General features: G+C 37.5%; 1 pseudogene; it reads left to right on the top strand.

Annotated features, from left to right (window-relative positions):
- The first annotated feature begins 900 nt into the window (after positions 1-900).
- The window catches only part of LOC109075916, a 47,631-nt pseudogene continuing 21,817 nt past the window's right edge, over positions 901-26,714 (top strand).

Below are 26,714 nucleotides of genomic sequence, written 5' to 3'. Positions count from 1 at the left end.
CTGTGAGGGGGATGCAGGATACAGCTGAGAGAGAATGAAGAAAAGAAAGCTTGTTACGTTTCATGGTGTGTCCCACACTTCTCCCAATCTTGTTTTCTGTGTTTTCCCCCCAAGGAGGACCAAGAGCATCACTTTTCTTACTTTCTTCTGTTTCTCTTCAGACTTTATTAGTGCTGGCTCATCCACAAAGGTCTGTCATAGCCTGGGTTATGGTGATGTCAGCTCCATTAATTATTGTCAATTAGAGGAATCTATCTCATAAAGGCATGTCAGTCTGCGAGTCCAAACCAAAGCCGCAGCAGAATTTCTGGCCAAAGTGTTTCAGCGGCCCTGCAAAATTTACAGGCAATATAAAAAGTAGTAATGTGTCAAAGAAAGCAGGCCCTGGTGGGATTTCCTTTTTTTATATGCAAACCATCTCAGCCTTGCCATGCAAAAAAGCACAATGTCATAAGCCATGAGCTGCCATGTGGAATTTTCATATGTAAAACAGGAGAGTAAATAATGGACAGATAATTAAACACTATGTAATCTAATGATATGTTAAGAAAAATTCATTCATGTGCATGTATGTATATATTATTTCGAGTTTTGAGTAAATATTGAGTACATTTTGATTTTAGCTTGGCTTGTTTTAAGAATGTCTTTAAATCTGACTAGCTGAAAAGTGCCCAAAACTCCTCCAAAACTTGCCTTAGACCAGTAATTCAGCGTAGGCTAGTTTATGATCTGCTTTCATTATGTATTTTACATTCTACATTATATATATATATATATATATATATATATATATATATATATATATACACACAGTATGAATGTGTGTGCCGGCTTAGCGATATATATATACGTGTCTTCTAGAGGCATCCTTAAGCATCGGATTCTGGAGATCACTGGAGGGAGAGGAGGGGACGTGGGAGAAAGTTTGGAAAGGAGTGAGAGAAGGCAGAAACTGAATGAGAGGGACAGAGCTTAGCGGTCTTGGAGGAGAGGAGGATACTCAAAGAAAAACTACAGACCAGGACCGCAGCAGCACTTGCCTCTCTCTCTCTCTGTACGCGTATGGCTTCTGTGCTTTCTCAGTCGTAATCTCCTGGTTGTGTGATCAAGCACTTGAGTGGAGCTAACGGGTCCTGAACATGAGGCGGCTGAAGGAGACTGCGCTCTGCGCGATAGTGCCGCTGCTTCTCTCTCTCTGCACCACGACGACGCATGCAGGTAAAGCAGCCTACATTTAAACTTAAAACAATAGTTTTTTTTTTTTTTTTTTTTTTTTTTTTTTTTTTTTTTACAGTGCTTTTGTGTTCTTAACATTTTCAGAAATTTTGAAAGCTTAAGTTGGCACATACTTAGGCTATTTCCTGTGCACTTGTTACAGATGCGGCTGCAAGTCAATAATAGCCTAACCCGTGTTTTAGAGAAGTTGCGCAAAATGGTTTGTTATCATGTGAATTTGCGGGAATGTCGCGTGTAAGAGTTTTTTTTTTTTTTTTTTTTTTTTTTTTACCTTAATCGTTTTATAACGAGCTCTCATTAATGTGGAGGAAGCTTGAGATAAATGTTGAATATGTTCCGCCGGTTTGAACTTGTTCATTGAGTTTAAGGATGATTGACAGCCACTAATACGCTTTTAGGTTTCCTAAAAGGCCGGTTTCCAACACACTTTACTTTAGTTTAGGCTGTATGTTTATTTAAACGTGATTTATTCGGTGCTTTGCAGCTGCGTTTAGTGCTTAAACATAGATTAAACCTTATATAAAACAATTTATATAGCTTATAAAGTCTTTTCTTGTAATGAACCTTTTTTTTTTTTTTTTTTTTTTTTTTTAACTGAGTTTGGGAGTTTTCGGTCATCAGTTTTTCATGATAATCAAATTTACATGCTCAAAAATGTTTGCCATCCCCATCACGACCCTACCTAACTCCACCCTTTTTTTATGTTAACAATTTTACCGTTTAATGCTCAGTCTCTTCATTGTGTAGGTCCATACACAGTCTGTAAAATCTTTCTACTAGAAATACACTGGGACTTGTGAAACGATTTTGATTATATTTCAAATTAAATACACGAACTTGCTGATTCAAATTTAGTTCTGTCATTTAACATCCATAACCTTGAACAAAGTAATGCTTCAGTTGTCACCTCAGGAGGGTGGTGGTCATGTGTGACAGTGATTTCACCCCCTCTAATACCTCTAATGGGGTTACAATTCACAACACATCCTACGGTACTTTGTTTTTCCATTATACCCATTTAAATTGCTTTCACAACTCTTTTGTTTTTAGAATGCTCTATTAGGTTAATTGATCAGGTTTAGTTACCTGACTATAAGGAATAGTCAAGGAAGGAAATTATCCAGCAGACTGTAATGTCATGTTTGAGTTTGCACGTGACAAATGTCGGTTTGCTGTGAAACAGTTTAACGCTGACTTGAGATATAGGTGAATGAGTGCTTCCTGACCAACTCCAGTAGATTAAAATTCCTCTTGGGCAGTTGGCCACATTTGTTATGGTACAAATGTGGTATATATGTCAACACCATAACCCAGACCAGACTGCATGTGGGCAGTTTCACCTGAAAACTTGTTTTAATGTCAGAAATATGGGTGTGCCCTACATTATTAATGTATTATTTATGCAAAAATGGTGTTGGTCTTTTATGTAATATGTGGCAAGCATAAAGCATAATTCTCATTTTAATGTAGTATAACTAAAACTGAAATGAAAATTAATAAAAACTATATGGACATATAAAAGAACTTCTAAAAATTAGGAAAAAAACAACAACAAAATTACTAGAAATATGACAAATTAAAATGAAAACAGAAAATATAAAGTCAAATCTGATTCAAAATATTTATAAAACCTATAATAGCATATTAACTAAACCAAAAAAACCCCATAAACTGTAATTATCCGATCAACCTACAAAATCTCATACAAATTTACCAATGAAACCTACATAGGCTTATACATTTTTTCCAATGAAACCTACAAATGAAGTTTTTGAATTTTCAAAAATTAATCAAAGAAGCGTTATGATATAAAAGAGATATTTATTATTTCTAGATCACTTATTAATTAAGCAAAGTGACATTAGATCATTTGAGTCTTTGCACAGGCAGTGGAGAACAAGTTCATCAAGATCATGATTTTACACAAACTTGTGCAGTTTATGTAGCTTGAGTGCTAGTGCCATTAAAGCAAAAAGAGGACATAGATTTAATTAATAATTGCAATGAATTTATTGTATATGTTGATCAGGTCAGATAAGTCAGACTTCATTTCAGTATGATGTGTTTTTGCAGAGAAGAAGATGTGAGATGTGCAGTCACAGTGGTATCTCTCCTGTCTGGTGCAGCAGTGGATTCTGATATGACAGAGCAGGATGTGGTTAGTTGAGTCAGCTGTCGGGTATTTGATTGCCCCGAGAAAGTCTGGCATTAGTTTCACGTGTTTAACTACTTTGCAGCCACAGTGTGTTGTCATGTCTGACATGGTGAACAAAGGCATGTTTTTTTCTGTTTGGGATTCTTTCCTCCCTCCTCCCCCCTATATTTATATCCAGTCTATCTGTCTCATCTTCTTCAAAGGCCTTGAGTTCTAAGTGCTGTGGAAGGACTATTTCTAATGTTGCATCCTCTCTTTATGGTTATCACATGTGCCTCATCCATGCCTGGTCCTTGCCGTCTCCAATCCTCACATTTCACACGGCCTGTTTGGGAACTCATGCAGCATAGCAGCCATGCATGTTCCTTTTGATCCACTGAACAAACAAATACATGAAACAGTATGGATGAGAATATTTAAAGACAAGAGGCCAATGAGGATGGGAGATTCCATTCAAAAGAGCCCTTTCTTTCTCTAAACAGACATGGCTCCCTGCTGCTGAGGAACTTTGGGCCATCAGTACTGCTGTGTGAAATGTGTCCTTTATCCAGAAACAATATAAACATCTGGTTCACAGAAGCAGAGCTCCATCCTCTTTTCTATATGGCCTTATACTGTATTTTGTGTCAAAGGCATGATACCCATGTAAACCTCTCCTCTCCTGCTGGTTTCCACCAAAGTCCTCAAGTCAGTTACTTTGCAGCCATATTGTAACCACCCGGGAATCTATTTCTAGTCATGCAAGTGCAGCTCTTATCTGTTTGACTGGGGGAAGGCTGTTAATCAAAGTATGATCCAATAACATATTTCAAATCAAAAACAAAATCTAAAATCAATGCTAAAATTTGTATTTAAAGGCCCGCCCAGTTAATGCTAGTTCTAAAGCAGGGGTGTCCAAACCTGTTACTGGAGGGCCACTGTCCTGCAAGGTTTAGCTACAACCCCAAATAAATTAACCTAAAACCAGTTAATCAAGGTCTGACATATTGCCCCGACCTGAAATCACACCATTGTTTGAGCCAATGTCGAGCCACTAATACAAATGCAATATTGAAAAGAAACCACAGTTTTTATACTCTCTGAAAATCAACCTACGAATGGCTTAAGGTGTGGTAGCAAAATTAAATGGGCAAAAAGATCCATTTTCTATTTTCAATAGTGTAGCATGGGTGTATGAAGTACAGCTCAAACAGAAGTCACTTTCAAACCAAGCAGCTTTCTGTTGGTCAACATGGCAAATCCATGTGATCCGACTTGAAGCCACTGTGAGGGGAAACCTTTCACCCTCTCAAGGAATTTCAGATCATGTGGATTCTTATTGAAATGATTGGCTTTCACCTATGAACATTCCCTGAACAGTGGTAAATGTGACTGCACCTTTAGTTACAGTTACTGTACATTATTTAAAGCTTAGAGACTGCATGCAAAGCTCTGTCTGGTCAGTCTTAAACTGGGAGAGTCTGTGTGTTTAATGTGTATATTGGGGTGGGAGGACAGTGTTCAGCGAGGGACAGAGGGATGCAGGTGTTACTTTTGTTTACAGTGCTTACAGTGGGGCTTGCTGGATGTCTCACAATGAGCAAATATCACAGAACAAACTTTACAGGCAGAAGAATGTGAGACTGATGTGTAATGATGCTCAGCTCCTTGGCACAGAGTGCCGTCCACTCAGCAGTTCCCAGACTCTAAGTACGCTGGATACAGCATCCCGCAGTGCTCCACAGCAGTGTCTCTAAGCCCACATACTGTTCCCACTGCCATCAAAATCTCAACACACTAGAGAAATGGACGATTCTGCAACTGAGAAGCCAAACTCCCTGTTTCTTTATTTGCAGCTGGGAATCTGGTTGTATGTTGCGGGAGATGGGGTGGTATTAAATAATCTTGTTCCGTCCAAACTATGGGTTTAGTGGAGCGTGACTCCTAGAGGGAAATAGTTTGCTGTTGCGGTGGGGCATCTTACAGTATTTTTTTCTAATAGCATTCTGAATGACTTCCAAACAATTTTTGTAGAGCAGTTTGGGCATGTGTTTCATTTAGCGTTAGTCCATTGGGGAGATCTTAGTTGATTACACTTCGACGCATAAAGCCACCATCCTACGATTTCTTGGAAAAGTATGAACAAATGATAGAGTTGTTGAAAGACAAACGAGCTGAAATAGGATCGGACACCACACAGAAGGAAATCTGAGATTTGAACTGTGTTTTGTGCTTGTCTAATGTGGAAAGAGTGTTAAAGTGTGTGTGAATAGAGATTGACTGTGGCTGAGGTGTGGTGAGCTGGGAGCGTTTCTGGAGTGCCTTTGGGCGTGTCTGAGCTGCATTGTCCCATCTCTCCTCGCTTCATTGCTTCTGCTGTCTAAAGGGTTTGGCTCCAGGCCCCTTGAGGTCAGGGGTCGGGACCAGTAATTTAATTATATCCAGCCTCAGAAGTGTGTTAAATGTTGTTTTTCACAGATTTAGTACTGATATCTGACTCTAGTTGTAGGTAAAATTGCAATAGCGTTTCATAATAAGTAAATGTATTTTAGTTTGTGGTATTTTGTTTGAAAAATCTGTAGAGAGAAATTCCAGATGGCCAGAAGTCATTCTCATTATGTGGTAAATATTCCTGTGGTCTCGAGTCAATGTGGGAGGATATATACAGACTGATGAACACTAAAGGGAGTTCCCTCAAATTATAGTTTATTTTACAGCTAATAATTTAGCCAAGACTCCTGTCCCAAGTGAACTGCTTTCAGTAAATAAAGATGCAGGACAATGTAAGAACTGCGGAGACGGCAGGAACACAAGGTTGATGCTAAAAGGGTGTTCATGTCTAGTGCAGCCAGTATAAACCACAGTGTATCATTTTGCAGATTTTAGTGCATAGAGTGTAAACATTAGATCAGTAACAATGTTTTAATAGACTTCAACCAAAGCACTGCACTGGTTCATTCAGAGTTTAATTGGATAGATCGGAATAGTAATCATTATATACTAAAAACAGTACAACCCAAATTCCGGAAATGTTGGGACGTTTTTTAAATTTAAATGAAAACTAAAAGAATTTCAAATCACATGAGCCAATAGTTTATTGACAATAGAACATGGATGACAAAAAATGTTTAAATGAGAAATTTGACATCAGCATATGTTGCTCTTAAACCTTTATAGACCTTTCAGCATTCATAGTGCCTTTCAAAACATCTAAGCTGCCCATACCGTATGCACTTACGCACCCCTATACCATCAGAGAGGCTGGCTTTTGAACTGAACGCTGATAACACGCTGGAAGGTCTCCCTCCTCTTTAGCCCGGAGGACACGGCGTCCGTGATTTCCAACAAGAATGTCAAATTTGGACTTGTCTGAACATAGAACACTTTTTCACCTTGAAACAGTCCATTTTAAATGAGCCTTGGCCCACAGGACACAACAGGGCTTCTGGACCATGTTCACATATTACTAACTTCAAACACAAAATAGCTTTAGTTGGCATCTGCAGATGGCACGGTGGATTGTGTTTACCGACAGTGGTTTCTGGAAGTATTCCTGGGCCCATTTAGTAATGTCAATGACCGAATCATGCTGATGAGTGATGCAGTGTTGTCTGAGGGCCCGAAGACCACGGTCATCCAACAAAGGTCTTCTGCCTTGTCCCTTACTCACAAATATTTCTCCAGTTTCTCTGAATCTTTTGATGATGTTATGCACTGTAGATGATGAGATTTGCAAAGCCTTTGCAATTTGACATTGAGAAACATTGTTTTTAAAGTATTCCACAATCTTTTTACGCACTCTTTCACAGATTGGAGAGCCTCTGCCCATCCCCACCTCAGAAACACTCCCCCTCTAAAACACACCCCTTTTATAACTAATCATGTTTACAGACCTTATGTCAATTAACTTAATTAGTTGCTAGATGTTCTCCCAATTCAATTTTTTCCAAATTTCTTGTTTTTTCAGCCCTTTGTTGACCCTGTTCCAACTGTTTTGAGACCTGTAGCAGGGATCGAATTTGAAATGAGCTCATTTAGAGGATAAAAGTATAACATTTCTCCGTTTAAACATTTGTTATGTTCTCTATGTTCTATTGTGAATAAAACAGTGACTCATGTGATTTGAAAGTCTGTTCGTTTTCATTTTATTCAAATATAAAAAACCTTCCAACATTTCCGGAATTTGGGCTGTACTTGCCATGTTTGAGTTAGTTTGTGGTTTTGTTTTTCCAACCTCTTTTGGAAGCTTCCTGCGTAGGAGAAGAGGGATGTAATATGACAAACTCGATGAGAGATTTCTATTAAATTGATACCCTTGTGAAAAAGAAGTACACTTTAGTATAAAATGATGTACTTAAGCGTGAACTGATTGCAATGTTTTTGGACACTTAATTCCATGTTAATTGCAATTAGCCTAAATTAAAATGTATTATAGTTTACATTATTAAACACAACTGGATGAAATTTAGAGTGACTTTTTTTTTGACCAACTTAACTAGGATAGTTCACTGAAAAATGAACATTCTGTCATCATTTACTCACCACAAACTTTCACCATTCACAAAACAAAAAAATATACCAATCCTGTATGAATTTCTTTGTTCTGCTGAACACAAAAGAAGATATTTTGAGGGCCAACTGAAAAGTTTCTAGTTCCTATTGACTTCCATAGTATTTTGCCCATTCTATGGAAGTCTGTCTGGACCACAATCGGTTTGGTTACCCACATTCTTCAAAATATCTTCTTTTGTGTTGAGCATAAGAAAGAAATTCATGCAGGTTTGGAAAGACATGAGGGTGAGTGAATGATGACAGATTTTTCATTTTTGGGTTAACTATCTGTTTAGACCAAGTGCTAGATATACACATAAATGTGTTTATAGGGTGAGTAGGTTCACTCATCAAGCATTCTAAGTAATTTGCATTTGCTACAGATTTGTGTTCAACTCACATAAATCTTGAATTTGTTAACCAGCTCTTTGAGGTGATGCTGGAAAGCCATCTCCACATTATAAGCCCCCCAGACGAAGCATTTTGAGATGTGCGAGAGGGCCGCACCCAGACAGGTGAAGGTAACATAGCTACAGGTAGATCTGTGAGAGTAGCACTGGGCTGAAGCATACAGGTGAATAAAACAGACAGGTAGCACCGCCTTGGGTTTCACAACCTCTGATGAATGTGATTTGTAGAATTGGCTCAGGTTTGGCTCTTGGCAGATATACAGAGCATCAGCATGTTGCTTCTGGATTGGCTCCGGATATCAAACATGGCGTCTAGCCACCTGCCCCAGGCCTCTTCATGATGCTGGGGAAGGAACATTCCCTAGACTTCAGGAGATCTTAGTAGAGAAGGGCCTACTTTGTAAAGGATTTGTAAGCCAAGGTTTATAGTGGGCATGTTTTTTTTTTCTTTTCCAATCTTACTACTGATGCCATTGTAAACACATTGACTTTGTGCCCATTTAAGGATATTTGTAGGCATAATCATTTCCCATGCAATATTTCAAACATTGGTATTCTTACAGTGCTTGACTGAATAGTTCAGTTAGTATGAAATGGTATTGGTTTAATCTCATAAATGTTGATGCACCTTTAATTTGTTTTTTTCTTAAGAAGTAACATGACAGTCTGCATCAGGGATGCTTTGTTTTGAGAGCATTTGAGATGATGTTCACTATGAGCTGGGTATCTTGGGATTGTGCTGAAAGAATTCTCACTAAGAGGAGGCATTTCTCCTCCTGTTCTCAGACCATTAGGCCACTGTTATTACTGTCATGTGAATGTCTCTGAGGTCAGAGGGCAGATATTTAATAGTGGTCTGTTTTACTCATTCCCTCTAGAATTTCATTCCAAGTATTTGGTAAACAAGTTATATTGTAACTTTGAACACAAGGTATTATTTCAACTGTAAGTGGGTAGATATGACGTTTCAAATTGTGGCACTGCAATGTGACACACTATACATCATCTAAAACTACTGTAAGCAACAATTTTGTAATTTTATTATTTTCATGTGTATAGTTTTTAATGATGTGTAGAGTTTTAACGTATTAACAGAGAAGCTACATGTCACTTTACAAGATTATAAAATAATAAATTACAAAAAGCTAAAGCTTTTTTCTTTTTCTTTTATTTTTCAAGAAAAAAAATATTGACGGTTGTTAAGATTTTGTAATGTGCTTATGTTCACCAAGGCTGCATTTATTTAATAAAAATACAGCAAAACAGTATTATACAAAAGTTTTTCTGGTCCTCGAATCTGATTGGCTGAGAGGTCTTTCCACCTATGAGATATTCACCCAATATCACCACAGTAACCGTTTCACCATTTCTATCACTCCGCTTGCAGCATTTCTCACAGTGAAAGATTTAAACTAGAAATCTGTTATAACTTTTGATCAATTTAATGTGTCCTTGCTGATAAAAAAGTATTAGTATCTTTCAAAAAACAAACAAAATATTTTTTTCTACCAAGCCCAAACTCATAACCTTTTGTACATTTTTTAAAAGCATTGTCTGGGGCAGTTTCTTGTTTTGTTAGACTTTTGGATTAGACAGCAGTCAGAATTATGGTTTTGGCTGAGATGTCTGACGTTTGTAAGACTGAACCCTACCAGAGTCCTGTGATAATTGGGCCTATTCTGTCGCAGATTACATGGCTGCTCAGACATATAAACACCACTGACTTACTGACCTGTTTCTGCATGCACTTATGTAAGTGTGCTTATAAATGTATGTATACATGTTTATTTAAATGAGAGCATAACAATAGTGTATAGAAAGGGAAAAAAAAACAGACAATGGCCCTCTCAGTGACTGTATTTTTTCCCCCAGTCACCCATATCTCACTTAGTTACACAGATAGATTTACTGAACTGTAAGACACATTTCACCTCTAACTGATAGACTTAAACCAGTGAACATTAACAGATGTGGCTGAGTTGGGTGGCACATTTATGCATGTCTGTGAGGCAATAGGCATTGAACCGAAAACTTTATTTACAAGGTCTGTGTAATGTAATAAATGGCACAACATATCGACACAACCCTGTCTGAAGTAGTTAAATGAGTTCCTGATGTTTTCCATTGTGTTTGAGTCTCATCTGGATTTTAGCACTGCCTTTTTACTAGTCTGTTGTCATACTTTGAGCCAGCCTAATATAAAGGCATCTGCTAAACAAATAAATAATGCCATAAAATGCAGTACTGTTTTTTTTTTCAGGGAGGCAGTTGGTTGGCATGGACAAACTTTTCCCACATGTTTATTTAACAGATGAGAGAAAGGAAGGCCATGGAAACCGGAGGGCAATTTAAATTTAGGATCCTTGTTTCAGCTGACACACATGCCAGCCACAACACCCCCCCACCCCCCAACCCCACCCCCACCGGTTAGCCTCATTAGATTAACCTGTGCAATTATAGATTCAATAAATCTGTAATTCAATAAAGCAGCAGTTATTTTTAAATGCTACAAACTGTTTTCTTACAACTTTTCTGTGAATAGGTTTCAAGTGATCGTAAACATTAAATAGTGGAAGTCGTGGAGACATTTTTTTTTAAAGTGAGTCGCTGGCAGGTGTCACCTGTCAGGTGTGTGTGTAACTATCTCAGGCTAGACTGTGTGTCACAACTATATCCCATAATAACACACCATCCATAACCAGCTGTGGTCTTGATTTGAATGGGACTGCATCTTGAAGCTTCCAAGTAGATCGACACAATTAGAGCTGGCAGCCAAACTCTCAGCTTGTTGTTCGAACTTGCTGTGACCCAAAGGGGATTGGATTAGTGAATAATACATCTGCAGGGCCATCAGGCTCTAGTCTTGTGCTTTACATTCCTTGTTGTGTTCCTAACTAGTATTCTTTCGATACTGATACATGCAACATCGAATAGAATTTCAGAACTTCTTTGCCAAGCACCATAATTAATAAGCCAAATTGTACCCTTTTGAAAACATAACAGATTTCAGTAATAATGACATTACATTACAAGTAAACTTTTTTTTTTTGCTTGTAAGTTCATTGTGCAGTACATTTAATCCATAATTCAATGACAACAGGCAATTATGAAATTACATGTAAAGATGTACTTAAGTCTTACAGTACTTAAGTGGTTAAAAAAGCTGATTGCATTTAATATATTTTATAACATATTATATATATATTTAATAATTTAACTATAATACATTTTCATTCATTTGTAATTAACATGCAGTCAAGTGCTTGAAAACATTACATTTAGTTCATATTTAAGTATATTCTTTTTAAAGTATTTTGTTATTTCTGTAATAATTATTTCAGACTTCTTTTGTTGTATTTTTCAGCATGGAACATCAAGTTAGCAGATGCCAACTCAGATTTTATGAACTTAACAATTCTGCACTATTAATACCCGACCTCTTTCAACCACCTACAACTAAAATAATAAGTCATCTTTTTCAAAGTATACTAAAGTGTACTTCTTTTTCCTAAAGTAATCTGTTTATAGCATCCTACAAATGAAACTCAATGTTTTTTTCTCTCTTTTGTGTGTAGCTAACCTGATCAATGTATTACGGGTACTGGAGCTGTCTGAAGACATGGAGGGAGTGTCAGTAGTGACCGGCCTGTGCATCGAAAGAAAGGACACATCAGAAACAGACATGGCTTACAGGATAGACAAAAAGATTCAACTCAGTGCCCCAACTAAACAATTCTTTCCAGGTATGGACTCTTTGAAATGCACTTTCACAACCCTGCAAGCATTTGAGGCCTTGGGGTTTTTCTGAAGTGCAAATTCTACAGACATTGTGTTATATGTGAATGATGCTTTGCTGTTTTCTTCATAGATTCAGCTTTCCCTGAGAACTTCTCTCTGATGACCACGGTCAAGGCTAAGAAAAACTCTCAATTCTTCCTGGTGTCTTTGTATGATGAGCAGGGAGTCCAACAGCTGGGGCTGGAGATGGGCCGATCGCCTGTGTTCCTCTATGAAGACCATCAAGGCCAGCCAGCTCCAGATCTCTACCCCATTTTTAAGAAAATCAATCTGGCTGATGGGAAGTGAGTGTTTTTTATGCATTCCAAGTAGCCCTGAAGTTTTCTTTACTTGTAACCAATGTGATTTGCCATTCACAACCCATTTTACTTCTATAATCTGATGTATTTCATAGCAAAACAGGATAAATGTTGAACTTGATTTTATTCAGGCTATATGTGACATTACTAAATAAATGCCTGAATAGCTAATATATCTAATAATATATTGGTTACTGGTAAACAATATCCAATAGCCAGTGCGGCCTTAGTGATGTTAATTGAATAGGAAGAGCAGGTTCTACATTTACATTTTGATGAATAAGTTAGACTAGGAACGTGTATTAATAAATTAAACAGGAATCAGAATTAATCAGCTTCCACACACAAAAGTGAAAAACCTTTTACAGTAGCTAGCTAATGTGTAAATTAAATGGAGATAGAGTGAGTACCAAGATCGCATTTAACAACGGGTATTAATATTCATTATGTGTGGTCAGATTTAATGTGATCTGCTGAGATAAATTTGCAGATTGTACCAGATAGTAATATGAATATGATTGCGTGTTCATGTGTAAATAGTCATTCTTTGTTTGCGTATGGTTTGAATGATCTAATCACAAAATATTTTGGACTGTGTTTAGACTTGTATTTATCTTTAATCAGATCATCTGTAATGGATGTTAATACTAGGTGTAATCAGAGACAAGTGAGAACTTTTTTGTCAGATAGTGTTGGAAATACTTAGTATTCTCACTATTATGCACTATGAATCGTGCCTTGCATTCATAAATACATTATTATGAGTAGACGTATTCCAACATGTTCAACGGTTGGAGTATGAGAGCTATTTTAAAGTTAGGCTCTTGCAGAATAAATTTTTTTTTTCAACTAGACTCTGATCTGGCTATGGTACCATAGCATTGCAAAGTGTCCATTTATAGAATGCCCTTTCACATTTAAGCGACCCACAATCCACCTCTAATAGCCATGCTCCTGGAACAGCAGTAAATATGACTTTTCGCCCTGGGTTAGTACTGTGATAAAGCTCTGCTGTTGTTGACACTGATTAACCCTGTTGTCATCTCTTCTCAGATGGCATCGGATAGCCTACAGCGTGGAGGGCAAGTCTGTTACACTGTACCTGGACTGTAAGAAGGTGCAGACGCTGGAATTGATGCGTGGAGACAGCCCTGTGGTCAGCACGGATGGAGTCGTTGTTTTTGGGACGCGGTTGCTAGATGAGGAAGTATTTGAGGTACGAAACATCAGACATCTCATACAAGGACATGTTTTACCCAAATAGTTAGGGTTAAAGGTTTTCTAAAAGCAAGACAGGTGTTGTGATATGTGATGTGATGACACCCAATCAGAACCATAATGCTTCTGTAGATTTTACTTCTGTAATATTTGTCATTCTTATTCTAAAGGATAATTCACATTACATTCTTATTAATGTAATATGACAATTCTGAATTAAATACATACTATAATTATGTATGTAATATGTATTTATTTGTGCGGTGAAATATGACCCAGACATGATCTGGATCGACTTTGTTAGCCTAATAGGCTTTCTTTTGCTTAATAATAACACATTCTCTTTGCTGCAGTTTCATATTTCCTCAGCCCACTTCTCTTGAGCTTCTTTATAAATGCTGCAGTATATGCTCATCATACTCCCCTTAACTGTCAAACAAACAACAAACTAGATATTTCTCTTGAGAAGTGACAGGGAGTCTCAGATAATAAAATTCATATATATGTATGCCTCTGTTTTGATTTAATGGAATAAACAGTGGTGGTCTATTTGTTTTATGTTTAATTGAACAGTTTGAAATAGAGTGAATCAGAGGCAGTTGTCTGGGCTGCTGAAGTTGGGGTCTTGTTCAGGCTTGTTTCCACTTCTAGAGAATACCTGGAGGTACCACCCTGCTCACCTGTGAATTAGTGCTGTTTGAATGAGCACACAATCACCTTTTTTTTTTTAAAGATGAGCCTTTACTTTTTGTACTCTGTCCATTTTTGGGGCTATTTCAGATTTAATTTAATGCTTTGAAAACTTTGGTTGAAGAGTGTGTATTTCCAAAGCCTTTTAATGAGAATGTTCATTGTGTTTCATTGCTGTTTTTTTCAAGCATCAAAACACCTTAAAAGGATATTTAGTTTTACTCACCCTCACGTCAGTCCAAAGTAATATGATGTTCATTACATCATACACAAAAGATGCATTTTTGAATATCATGGCCATTTTTTTCAATATAATGAAAGTTACAAAATAACAAAAGACACCATGTCATTAAAGTCTTGAAGACGTGCTACAACAGATATTTAAGTTGTTATTTAATCAAGATCATGAAAGAACGAGCAATGACAGATTCTTCCAAAACGAATCAAATTTTGGGCGATCCTGTTTTTAAAACTTGAATGATTCGTTCATGAATCTGACCCCGATCAATCATTGACTCAATCCAGTTGAAGTGGTTAACAGTGGAAGATATACAATGTGTATGGACCTAAATTTAAGTCTTTTTTACGGTCAAAGCTATCAGTTCAGATGATCATAGGAACAGTCATAGGAACTGCTTTTATACAGTTTGTATTGTTTATATTTTTATGGTGCTTCTGTGTCTTTATTAGATGGAAAAATGACTAGCACATTAGTGAGTCATACAGGTTTGGAAAGGCATAAGGGTAAGAAAATGATGTCAAAAATTTACATTTTTGGGAGAACTATTCCACTACGTTGCCTTCTTGTAAGATCTCCATTATCATCACTGCAAAAAGCCAAAGAGCATCTTTTCAAAATTGTGGAGTTTTCTTGAGCTCCAATATTTGATAAATGTTGGGTATTTGGTTTCATTTTGCTGTTTGTTTGGGTTCATATCTGCCTATATGACTCCATGACTAATCTCTAGTTTCTTGTGCTTGATGGTTCTGGCTAGATGTAGATTAGAGTTGAAGTCGCATCACTGTTCTTGGCTATATCCTCATGCTCAAGTGTGCTGGACTTCTAGCGTTCTGGGAATATCTAATGGACATATGAGGGTCCTCTATCTGCTTCCACCACAAAAAAACAGATGTTTCGTAAAGTCCAATGTAGCACACGCCACATGTCCTCCAGCCGCCCACTGCAATAACTTTACCTCCCTAACTCCACCCATCCAATACCACTGTTTGCCTTTAGCTGTTTTGGCTGAAACAACACCCAGAGAAACACAATACCCATCCCATTACATTCCATACATCGCAAAATCCTGGCCAAATCAATGTGCCATTGTTAACAAATCCTGGTAAGAGCAAGAAGCTATCTGAAGAGCTTCCTTCACTATGGTTGTGTCTTAAACTTGAAAAATTCTGTCTTTTCAGGCAGAGAGTTATCATGGCACGTCCCAGTCCAACATTTGCGTGACATCCGGTCTACTAAGATGTCTCCATCTGGTCGATTTTTAATCGCAGCATAGATGCTTCATTTACTGTTTGTAATATCCCACAATCTTGTGTGTGTGGTTTGGTGGTTAGTTAATAAAAAATAACATCTTTAAAAAATAACAGCAGAATTAATAATTTGAGATTTTTATCAATTTAATTTTCATTTGGTTAATTTTTTCCAACCTGATGATTCAGTTCCTACCAGGAAAAAATATTTTAGTCATTAAATATTCACTTTAATGACTAAAAATGTTCACAAGCTAACCAGACATGACATGATGATGACTTGGAAGGTGGCCTGGAGACAGTTTCCTTAAATAAATGTGTCAAGTCATTGACTGTCCTGGCAGCAAGGCCTTTAGTTTCAGTTACTTTAGCAGTAAAATATCTCTATTTGAGCAATGATAAAGAGTCTGTACCACCTCTTGTGCTTTTTAATAAAAAAAGAAAAAAAAAATCTCATCCTTCTTCGTTGTGCTTTTCAGAACAACCGTGACGATGAATGATGAGTAATGACTAATTCCCCTCATTTTTCTTTTTCCTTCTCTCGGGGTCCACTCCCCATTCATTCTAATCTTTCCAATAGAGCTGCATATGTGGCATGGGGTCAGTGTGATCTGGGGGAGGCTTGTACTGGGGGATGTGTTAGTTCGACCTAATCTGAGGCCAGTTCCCAGGCCCTGGACTGAGGGGGAATCCAGAGGGTTTATATTCCGGTCCAAATCTCTCAGCGTGGGAGAGCTGTTTAGGAGCCTGGGGACCATGGTCAGAGCTAATGCGTCTATTGCTTCCAGATTCTTACAAATCACTAAGGAGCTGAGGAAGTCTTTTTGAACTAGAGAACTGAACTAGAACACACGCACAAAAACAAACAGCAGATAATCCACATTTTAATTATTTCTAGGATTATTATTTTTGTCAGTTGTTTCTGTTTCTGCTTAGAAGATGCAGAAAAGATCCATAATATCCAGTTCCTGTCTGGTCCACTGAGCCTAAATGTTGGTTTTAAAACTGTGTTAAATGGCTTGTTTAGTCCTTGAGTTGTCAAGCATGAGGCTCTTATTTCAGCCGACAGATAGATAGAAGAGAACACTTGTGGGATCAGTGGAGTGTAATTAGTTGGCTAGGTATACAGATTTATTTTCCTTTTAAGATCCAACATATGTCAGATTAATGTGAGAAATGCTGTGGTTTGGCTGTAGTTCGTGTGCTATTTTGGATGTTGCCAGCTTTTGGCCTCTTGTTCTTCCTCCCACTGATGTACTGGCAGGACCCCAGCAATGAGTCAAAGATTCTCCACTGGCCTTATGATGAAAGATCTCTTTATTGTGAATATATACATGTGTTCTGTGCTAATGTCTGGAAATTAGGCTGTTCAAAAAGTCTAAATAATTTTGGGGAATTATAGCTGCATTTCAGTAGAGGGCATTCTTTCCTATGGAACTGCATCTTGAATTCAAATAAGATATATAAGATATTATTCTAACTATTCTAAACATTTTCAATGTATTCATCACATAGCAACCCTGGCACTTACAAAGTTCGGGATGAGCATGTTCAGATAATTAACCTAATTAACACGAGAGGAGCATATTCAGTAATCAACTCAATTAACAAGATAAAAGGTATATATACACAGTAGACTTATCTCTGTTCCTCGACTGTTTTCTAGCATCCCTCCACCACCCCATCTCTCAGTTCTAACTACTTCCAGCTGTGGTTGGTTCTATTTGTTTCTCTGTTCAAAAATCCAATCACAAAATCAGGTATTTATTTTTGGACCTTGTTACTTCTAATTCTTCCTCCATTTCTTATCGGAACAACCTTTTTGATGATATTAAGTGGGCATATGTTTGGTCACTTCCTCAGAATTTTTTCTTAGCAAAAAAAAGTTAAAGAAATATCTTCTAAAATAATTCACAGGTTTTTTCCTGTCAAGCAGTTTCTGCAGAAATTTAAAAGTGACATTGATACATCTTGTTCTTCCTGTGAATTTTCTTAAAAAACAGCACATCATTTTTTTTAGTATCCCCCCTTTGCACAGTCTTTCTGGAATAATGTTAATGCTCTGATTGTCCAAAATATTTTTAAGATTTCTCTATTCTTGGGTTTTATGCTAAAGATAAAAATCTATTTAATGCAAGTTTTTGTATAAACCTCCTGTTATTTATTGGAGAGCTTTATGTCCATAAATATAAATATACTAAATGTGAAACTCACTTTAACATCTTCAAACAAGAACTGAAGTTGTATTTATGGACGCTGTGATCGGAGCTGTGTTTTTGTTGTGTCTCGCGGGTTTCACAATAATGGACATGGTATATCGACGTACACGTAAAAGACTGAAGGAACGAAAAGGAGGATTAAGAATATCCAACAACAACTGGCAGTTCTACATTTGCTACAAGTGCCTGCACTTCAGCGTCCGTCCATCTATCACTGTTCTCCATACTTGCGAAATAAGTTGACACAATGTTTACAGTATGTTTACACAGCGTTTTAAATCATGGCGGGTGAGGACGTTTTCGAACGCGTCTGGCCAATCAGTGTCTACCTACGTCACGGGTAGTATCAGTTGTGCTGGTTAAACCCTGCTCTGGAGTAGGAGCTAATTTGGTTCTTGAAAACGGCAGTCCGGTACTAAAATCGCACCCAGTTCCTGCGGTGCGGAACTGCCAAAAAGTGGGTAGTTCCACAATTACTGTAGGTCTTGTACTATGAAAAGGTTCCCACAGTGCGAAAGGCCCTATTGCTGCCCATTACACTGCTGCTTTGATTTCTTAGTGGGTTGATGCTGGTGCCAGAATTTTGTGACAGGGACTGCAGTCAAATACATAGTCTTTTGGCTTTGACTGCAGCCCTATAATAGCAATATAGGAAACAGCGAATTTATTAACAATTTATTGAACAATTTATAGAAGTCCAAAGTGTGTAAAATATATTTTTTGAAGTGAAGATTGCTTTCCCATTAGCATAAACTTTTATTTGCAGTGTGCTTCCAAAATGCCTAATGCTATATGCAAATACAATTCGATAAGTTTTACCTCTATTTCATCAGTGTTACACAAGTTGTTTTTCATCTTAATTTACTTTTCTGCTTTACATCAGCATGTTCTCTGGTTATGCAGTGTTAAACAGGGTTTTATTTCTCTTTGATCACAAGAATTACACCAGTACAGGGAATATCACCGAATCAATGCCAGGGTTATATGTTTGTGTTACAGGGTGAGATCCAGCAGCTCTTGCTCGTGGATGATCCTCAGGCTGCAGCTTACTACTGCCAAGATTACATTCCCGATTGTGACAGCCCCTTGCCCTACAGTACCCAGAGTCTGGCTCCTGAAGAGGTTAGTGATTTCTCTGTGAGTTTGGCTCCCCATGTAGTCAAGAAAGCTCATTGTCTTATTTCCATCTGAATTATTTTACATCCATATGACATCCTGTTTTTCTGCCCATATTTATTGGTCCATTCAGTTTGCCTTGTATTATTCTCAAGACTCCTCATGTTTTAGCATTGAAGTATCATGTGGAAACAGAGAAGAAACACTTGGTTTTCCAAAGAACTTTGAGCAACCAGCCTCACAGTTTTTCAGAAAATTTTTTGAAGTTTTTCTTTTTTTCCACAAAAACTTTATGAAGACATAATTTGTTCCAACTTGGCCAAAAATGTCTTCCTCTTTTTGGAAGAGCCATGTCAAAACTTTTTTTGAGTGGTTGAGCTGCCTTGGCTTCTCAATTCCACATTTACATTTATCTGTTTGCACTTTTTACTGTTCTGGCTTCTGGGCCCGGCTCCCAGAGCACTCATCTGAGCCAGACAATAAACAGTACAGGCATGCATATAAATAAAATTGCTTGTCGCTTAGTGCAGAAGCACTAATACACCATCAGCTCTAGGAATCAACCAATCTATATTTTTAATATAAACAATATTGTTTTTGGTTAAAAACAACAACAGAACATCAATTAATTAAACCAACTAATTTCATATCTTATTTTACTTCCTTCTTATTAAAAAAAAAAAAATAACAAATAATTAATTAGACCGCAACAATAAAATATGCAAATATGAATATTTAAAGAAGAATAATAATGACAACAACAACATAGGGGTCTTTAGCTCACTGCTAACATAAAAAATCCTCATTGATGCACTTACATAAATGAATATAAATACTGATGGATTTATTCTGATTAAATATAACAGTATACTATATGTAAAATTATATAAACAAATATATACACTTCTGTACAAAAGTTTTGGGGCCAGTAAAATTAAAATTTTTTTTTTTATACTTTTATTCAGCAATTCACATTAAATAGATTATAAATAACAGTAAACACATTTATAATGTTACAAAAGGTTTTTATTTCAAATAAATGTTCTTTTGAACTTTCTATTCATCTGAAAATCCTGGAAAAAAAAATTTCATGCATCATGATTTCCACTAAAATACTGAGCAGAACAACTGTTTTAAACACTGATAACAATATAAAAATGATTCTTGAGCATGAAATCAGCATATTATAATGATTTCTCGTGACACGAGACAAGACTTTAAGCAATCATGCTGAAAATATTTTCAAATAGAAATTTTATTTTGTAATAATTTCACATTATTACTGTTTTCACTGTTTTTTTTTTTTATTAAATAAATGCAGCCTTGGTGAACACGAGACTTTTTCCAAAATCATATTTACCCCAAACTTTTGAATAATAGTTTATAGGAATTTATGGCTCCGGTGATTGGCTCAAAAATTTCTGTATTCTTTTTTTTTTTTTTTTTTTTTTTTTTTTTTTTTTTTTTTTTTTTAGCAAAGATGGCATTTTTCTAATCACATAATTAATTTTCTAATCATAGCCTAGGGGACAAGAAGCTTTCTCGCAAGAACACATCTTTGTCTTTCAAATAAACAGACTGGCCCATATTTGTTTTCATAATGTGATATTTTTTATGTGGACATTTAGAACATGTTTTTTCGATTGTGATGATTTGTGTTTGTTGTGAACATGCACGTGTGGGTGAGTCAGCCCAGTGAGTAATCATGTCAGTGGGTTAGCATTTTTCCACGGCCTTCTGGGAGGATCACTTAAAGTCATCGTACATTCATTTATCCTCACAGCTCCAACGCCCAGTTTTGTAAATGTCTACCTATGTCTCTCTCCAAGTTGGCTCAAGGAAAAGTGTCTATCGGCAGCCGTTCAGAGGTAGAGCCAGCTGGCTTTCAGTTCATCACAACAGCTGAGAGAAGAGGGAATAATGGCGAGATTCATCAGCATTGCTCACATTACTGACCTATTACCAGAGCTCACACTGATCCGATTCTGCCCGACTTGGCATCTCAACACCTCACTCTGGTTCTCACATTATTCATATAATCCCCCCACCACAGGCCTCATCAAGCCTATTCAGTCAGGGCCTCGCATAATAGCCTGTAAGCAGCTCAACTCCGACCTATTGAATTGTGGGCTGATAATGTAGTGCATATCTGAATTGAGAACCAGTTAAACTTTGACCTAATTTGCAAAGAGAATAATACATTGTCTAGCGGAATCAGATTCATATTAGATTCAATTACGTAGAGATGCAGAGAGCCAGTCAAATACATGTCAGTATGATTTTACAAGTTGTGTTGTCCTACTGTCTTGAACTTTGTAACAGTTTTAATTCTGTTCATCTATTCCCGACCTCTGACCCCTTGACCTATCTATAAAAGCCAAACCCATCCATAACCTTGATGACATCATGCAGGGAGACGAGCCTGTGGAACCAAGGAAGCGCTCAAAAAAAGACCGCAAAGGAAAAAAGAACAAGAAAAAGAGAAATAAGAAAGGCAAAAAAGAATCTCGTAAGAAGAAAAAGGAAGCTGAAGCTCTTGAAGAAGGTTTCCTTGAGGTGTCGTCTAAGCTGCCGGAGTATTTGGCTCAAGAACCTCATCGAAGAACTTTACCAGCTCCAACAGAGCAGCCAAATTTACCTGTGTCGGAGCAGTCTAAGTCACCAGAACAATCTCCAACTACAATGATCGATCTGATGGACTCCATACCTGACATGCCCACTCATGAACCTGACACCTTTCAGGACGAACTCACCATAGCCATGACAAAGCCTGTGACAGATCTTGAGGACCAGTCTGTATTGGCAACTGCAGTTTCTGAGCCCCCAAAGACGGAGGTGGAGGTAGAACTTAAAGTGCCAGTGTGGCTGCCCATACTTCCCCCTCCCTCCCCATCGCTCTAATGACCAATCACTGACTCACTGACTCTCCCTCCAGTCATCCACTGTACTAACCAGCCTCTGCCATTCTAACCTCCTTAATAACAGCACCAAAACTCTTCTTCCCAGATGTAAGACTCATGAAAGAACTACACTGTAATCATAGTTTGTAGCTTTAGTGAGATATGTTGACTCAAAATGCATATGGATTATAGCTCATTGCAACAGTGACACTTTGATGTGTGTCACAAGTTGAATATGAGACATGATGCATATTTTATTCAGGTTTTGGCATAGAGTTACACTTTTATTTGTTGACTTGGCACACTTTATAGATAGAAACTGAAAGATGCGCTCCAAGACAGAATGAAAAACAGGACTGTGTCTAACATAAATACATTTTCATGCATCTTTTTGATACAGTCACCTCTGTCAGCTCTGATAGATGTAGTTTTTACTGTATAAATCAAGCTTCTGCTGAGGTGAAACTCAAATGCTAATATCAGTGTGCCAAGTTTGCTCAACCTTCCTTTCACGCTGCTATGGCTGCCACCAGAACATACGGCTTTTGTGCTGACATCTCCTGTTGTTAATAAAACCACCTACCCCACACTCACCAGCTCAGCAGTATTTATGCCTTCAAGCTAGCTTTACAACCAAAACGTTTCTGTGAATTGCACTTACATTATAATTAGTCATCAGTGACCTAGAGATCTGAAGCACAGTTAGGCCAGAAACATATTCTATGCAAGTACGCAAACACAGTTGCAAATGCTTGGCCAGCACATTGCAAGTGCACAGGCACATTGTACATACTTGATATGCCTCGGTAAAAATTTCGGTACTCAAGGGGGCAAAAGAGTTGCAATCAAACATCTTTTACTCTTCAGAGCTGTAACTTAAAACAAGATTTTCATCTTACTGTCACTCAAGCCATGACAGTGAGGTGAAGTGGGGTGGGGGGAACATAAAACAAGACAAGTTTATGCTTATACACACTGTATAGCAAAGCTGAGAATGTAATGCATACTTATGAATTGCATTCAGATACATTTCACAATTTGCAATCATGTACTTGTGTAGACTATATTTCAGGCCTTAGTGTCTCTAACGCTCAGATGCCCAGTGAACCCAAACTAATGTAGAGTTGAAATGACTGACTGACTGTGCTCGGTATCTCTATGGTTGTGGTTGCCATGGCTGTGCTGCATCTAATTCTGCTGTGTTGGGTGCAGGAAGAAAGGCAGATCAAAACACCAGAGGTTGAGGAGTTTAGTGATGACCTTTATAGAGATGAACACAATGAGCTCTTGGTCTCTACAGTGACAGTTGGGCCCAATATCACAGACTTCGAGGTATGTGCTCTGGTTTCTGTTTCTGGGTTTTTCCAAACATTGCAAGCATGTTTGAGGTGATAACCCTGACTGTATGCTGTTGGGATGTTTTCTTAATTTGTAGATCTTGGAGAATGATGAGTTTCAAAATGGCTCAAACAGCTTTGAAGAGGAATATGAGGAATATGAGGTTTATGAGGACCGATTTGACCCAGCGAAGAGGGAGATGCCAGGCACATGGGATGGAGAGGTACACTTTTGTATCTCAATAATAAATTAACTAAAAACATACAAGCAAACATGGATTTCCTCTTTATCCCAATTAGGGATACCCAAAGTACTGGTACTTTGGGACCAAGTTGATACTAAAATAAGAGAGAAATGCAGTAATAGTAGTTTTTATGCAGTATCAGACTTATGTCAAAATATGCAAAAGCAATGTTTACTTAACTGAGAAATAATGGAAGCTAAATGTCAGTTTTAATTGAGTTATTAAATATTTCTATTAACATTTAACTTTGTAAATACACGTCCACTTTCCATTAGCTTAATTTATTATTTAATGTTTACGTGAATAAACACTTGAAAAGATTTTCAAAAAGTAATGTTTATTTAACTGAAAAATACTGAAAGCTAAACATCGTTTTGATTAATTTTGAGAATATTTATATGGATATTTAACTTTTTAAATAAATGTCCACTTTCCATTAGTTAGTTACTTAGTTTTATTTATTTATTCATTAATTCATTTTTTCTTTCTTTAAATATTTCACTTCTTAAATAAATGTTCATGTTCCATTGTTTTTGTTGTGGTATAAAAATTGGTATCAATAATCACAAAATTACAGTGAAATTTTTATAAAAAAAAAAAAAAATCTTTTACCTGTTCTCTCTCTTACAGGGCAGGCGATTTGAGAAAGGACAGAAGGGAGAGCCAGCTGTTGTTGAACCAGTGAGTGCTGGAGTGTGAAATATGTGGTTTATGGGGACTCTCCATAGGCGTAATGACTTTTATACTGTACAAACTGTATTGTTTATCGCCCTACATCTAAACCTACCCCTCACAGAAAACTTTCAGCATTTTTAGATTTTCAGAAAAACACCATTTAGAATGTTTTTTTTTTTAAGCCTTTTGAATTACGGGGACACAGGAAGTGTACTCATAAGCCACCTACATATTGTAATACCAGTCATACCCATGTCATTATACAAATGTGTGTCCTCATAAACCACATAAACACACACACACACACACACACACACACACACACACACACACTAATTTATGGATTTATGTTGGCTAATGCATTTTAATTCTAATCTCCTTGTGTTTTATACTATCTAGGGCACATATTTTCAAGGACCTCCTGGCCCACCAGGACCACAAGTAAGTCATAATACTAGGGCTGCCCTCTACTAATGATTTTTCTGGTCGAATAGTAGTCGTTCATTTTAAGCGTAAGTTGACTAATTGCACGTTTATTAATAAACCATTTAAATCATAATAATGAGCTTTTAATTGCCTACATTGGCTAATAACCACTCAAGCGCACACCTAAAACTTGCCACAGCGCAATGGCAGAAGTAATGAAGATGAATTTGTCAGGGAAAAACAGTAAGATTTAACTGCATTAACATTTTAATAATATATTGATAAACTAGTGTTTTCTGTGTTTTCGGCTAAAGAGATGAAGTCGGCAACACTGACAGTAGTGGATGCGCCTGCATCATACGGATTACATAATCTGAGAATATATATTATTTTTTTCCAGATTTTAATTATTTAATTTGAAAGTAGACATTTCACTCTCTATAGATATATCGTTTAATGTCTGTAAGGCAAGTATACACACAGTTTTGCGCTCATGTTCACAGAGGCCGAGACGGCAGAAAGCGCATCCTGTTTGCTTTCATTATTTTACAAAAGCAAGTGACTGCACCGTTGCATCCATCTGTCATGCTGTGAGCGCGCTACTGTTCAGCTTTCACACTCCGCACAGACGCTTGACCAGCGCACATATTTCTAGATTAACATTAGATTGAGCGGCCATGTAAAGTTGCTTCTACTTATATATTTCAGATGATAAGCCATATTTGAGGGCCGATGAATGATAGGAGAGTGTTTGGATGTACTGTATTACCACAAATGTTTATTTTTTAATAAAAAAAACTATTTGTGGGTCTGTTTATTCCCCAGGGTCTTCCGGGAATTCCTGGCATCACAGGCCCCCCGGGACCCAGTGGAGACCCAGGTGATATGGTGAGTGTCCTCATAATCACCTGACCCACAGGACTTGGCATGAACCTGGGGTCTAGGACACACAGAACACATGGGGGGGGGGGGGGGGTGATTGGACTTGTGTGCAGATGGAAAAAACCTTACCAAAGATTCAGAGCCAATCTTAGGGACCACCAACCTCTACTGAGACCTTAGGCATCGGGAGCCATGACTCATCTGATAGTTTGAGCTAATTTATGGTGTACAGTGTGTCTGTTCTTGTAGCATGACTCACTCTTTACACACGATCCCTTAGTATGGTACGACAGACCGCAGACTTCTAACTGCAGTAAAGAGCCTGAATTCATCATCTACCTCTGACAGTAGGGATGAAGATAGATTATTCTTTTGTCTCTGCTCAGTTTAGTGCCTCTGGCTGGTTGTGCATTAACTTCTCTGGGGTGTCAGCTTCACAAAAGAGTTGAGTTTTAGTAAAAACATCAGACTAGGCTGAGAAAGTGTGTCACTTGAGATGTAAGCTCTTTTTGGCCTTGTATATCTATAGAGGTCTTATAACATTTCCGAAGCTGAAAAGCAAAGGAAAATATTCCAGCCGCAGGTTTTATCTTTTCTTTTGAAGGTTGAAGTTCTGTGTTGTTGGGAGAGAACTGTTGACTGACAGCTTTGATTGGCTGAGCTCTTAAATGTTTTACACCAGGCAAATGAGCACAGTAGGCTTTGATATAGGCAACACGTAAAAAAAAAAAAAAAAAAAAAAAAAAAATTCATTAAGTGTTAGGCTGCATTCAGGAATCAAGCCAATGGATAGGGAATAAACGAAGAACGCTGTTGCTTTTGCAACTGTTTTGTCAAGTATGTATTGCAGACACAATTGTGCACACATGCATGTACAGAAAAGCTACTTCAATTAATTAACTTAATTGTCTCTCCTCCCACAAGGGTCCTGAGGGACGTCCAGGGCTGCCTGGCGCTGATGGGATACCAGGCCCTCCAGGCACTTTGCTTATGTTACCCGTAAGATGAAGTCAATCCTTCAGTAACACATTTAAACCACTTGCATCTCATTAGCAGAAGTTGTTTGCCAGAGGAATATAATTACAATTTT

The sequence above is a fragment of the Cyprinus carpio genome, chromosome A3 (genome assembly GCF_018340385.1).
Source record: "Cyprinus carpio isolate SPL01 chromosome A3, ASM1834038v1, whole genome shotgun sequence".
NCBI lineage: Eukaryota > Metazoa > Chordata > Actinopteri > Cypriniformes > Cyprinidae > Cyprinus > Cyprinus carpio.
Note: the sequence above shows the minus strand (reverse complement) of the source record. Positions and strands in the feature narration are given on the sequence as shown.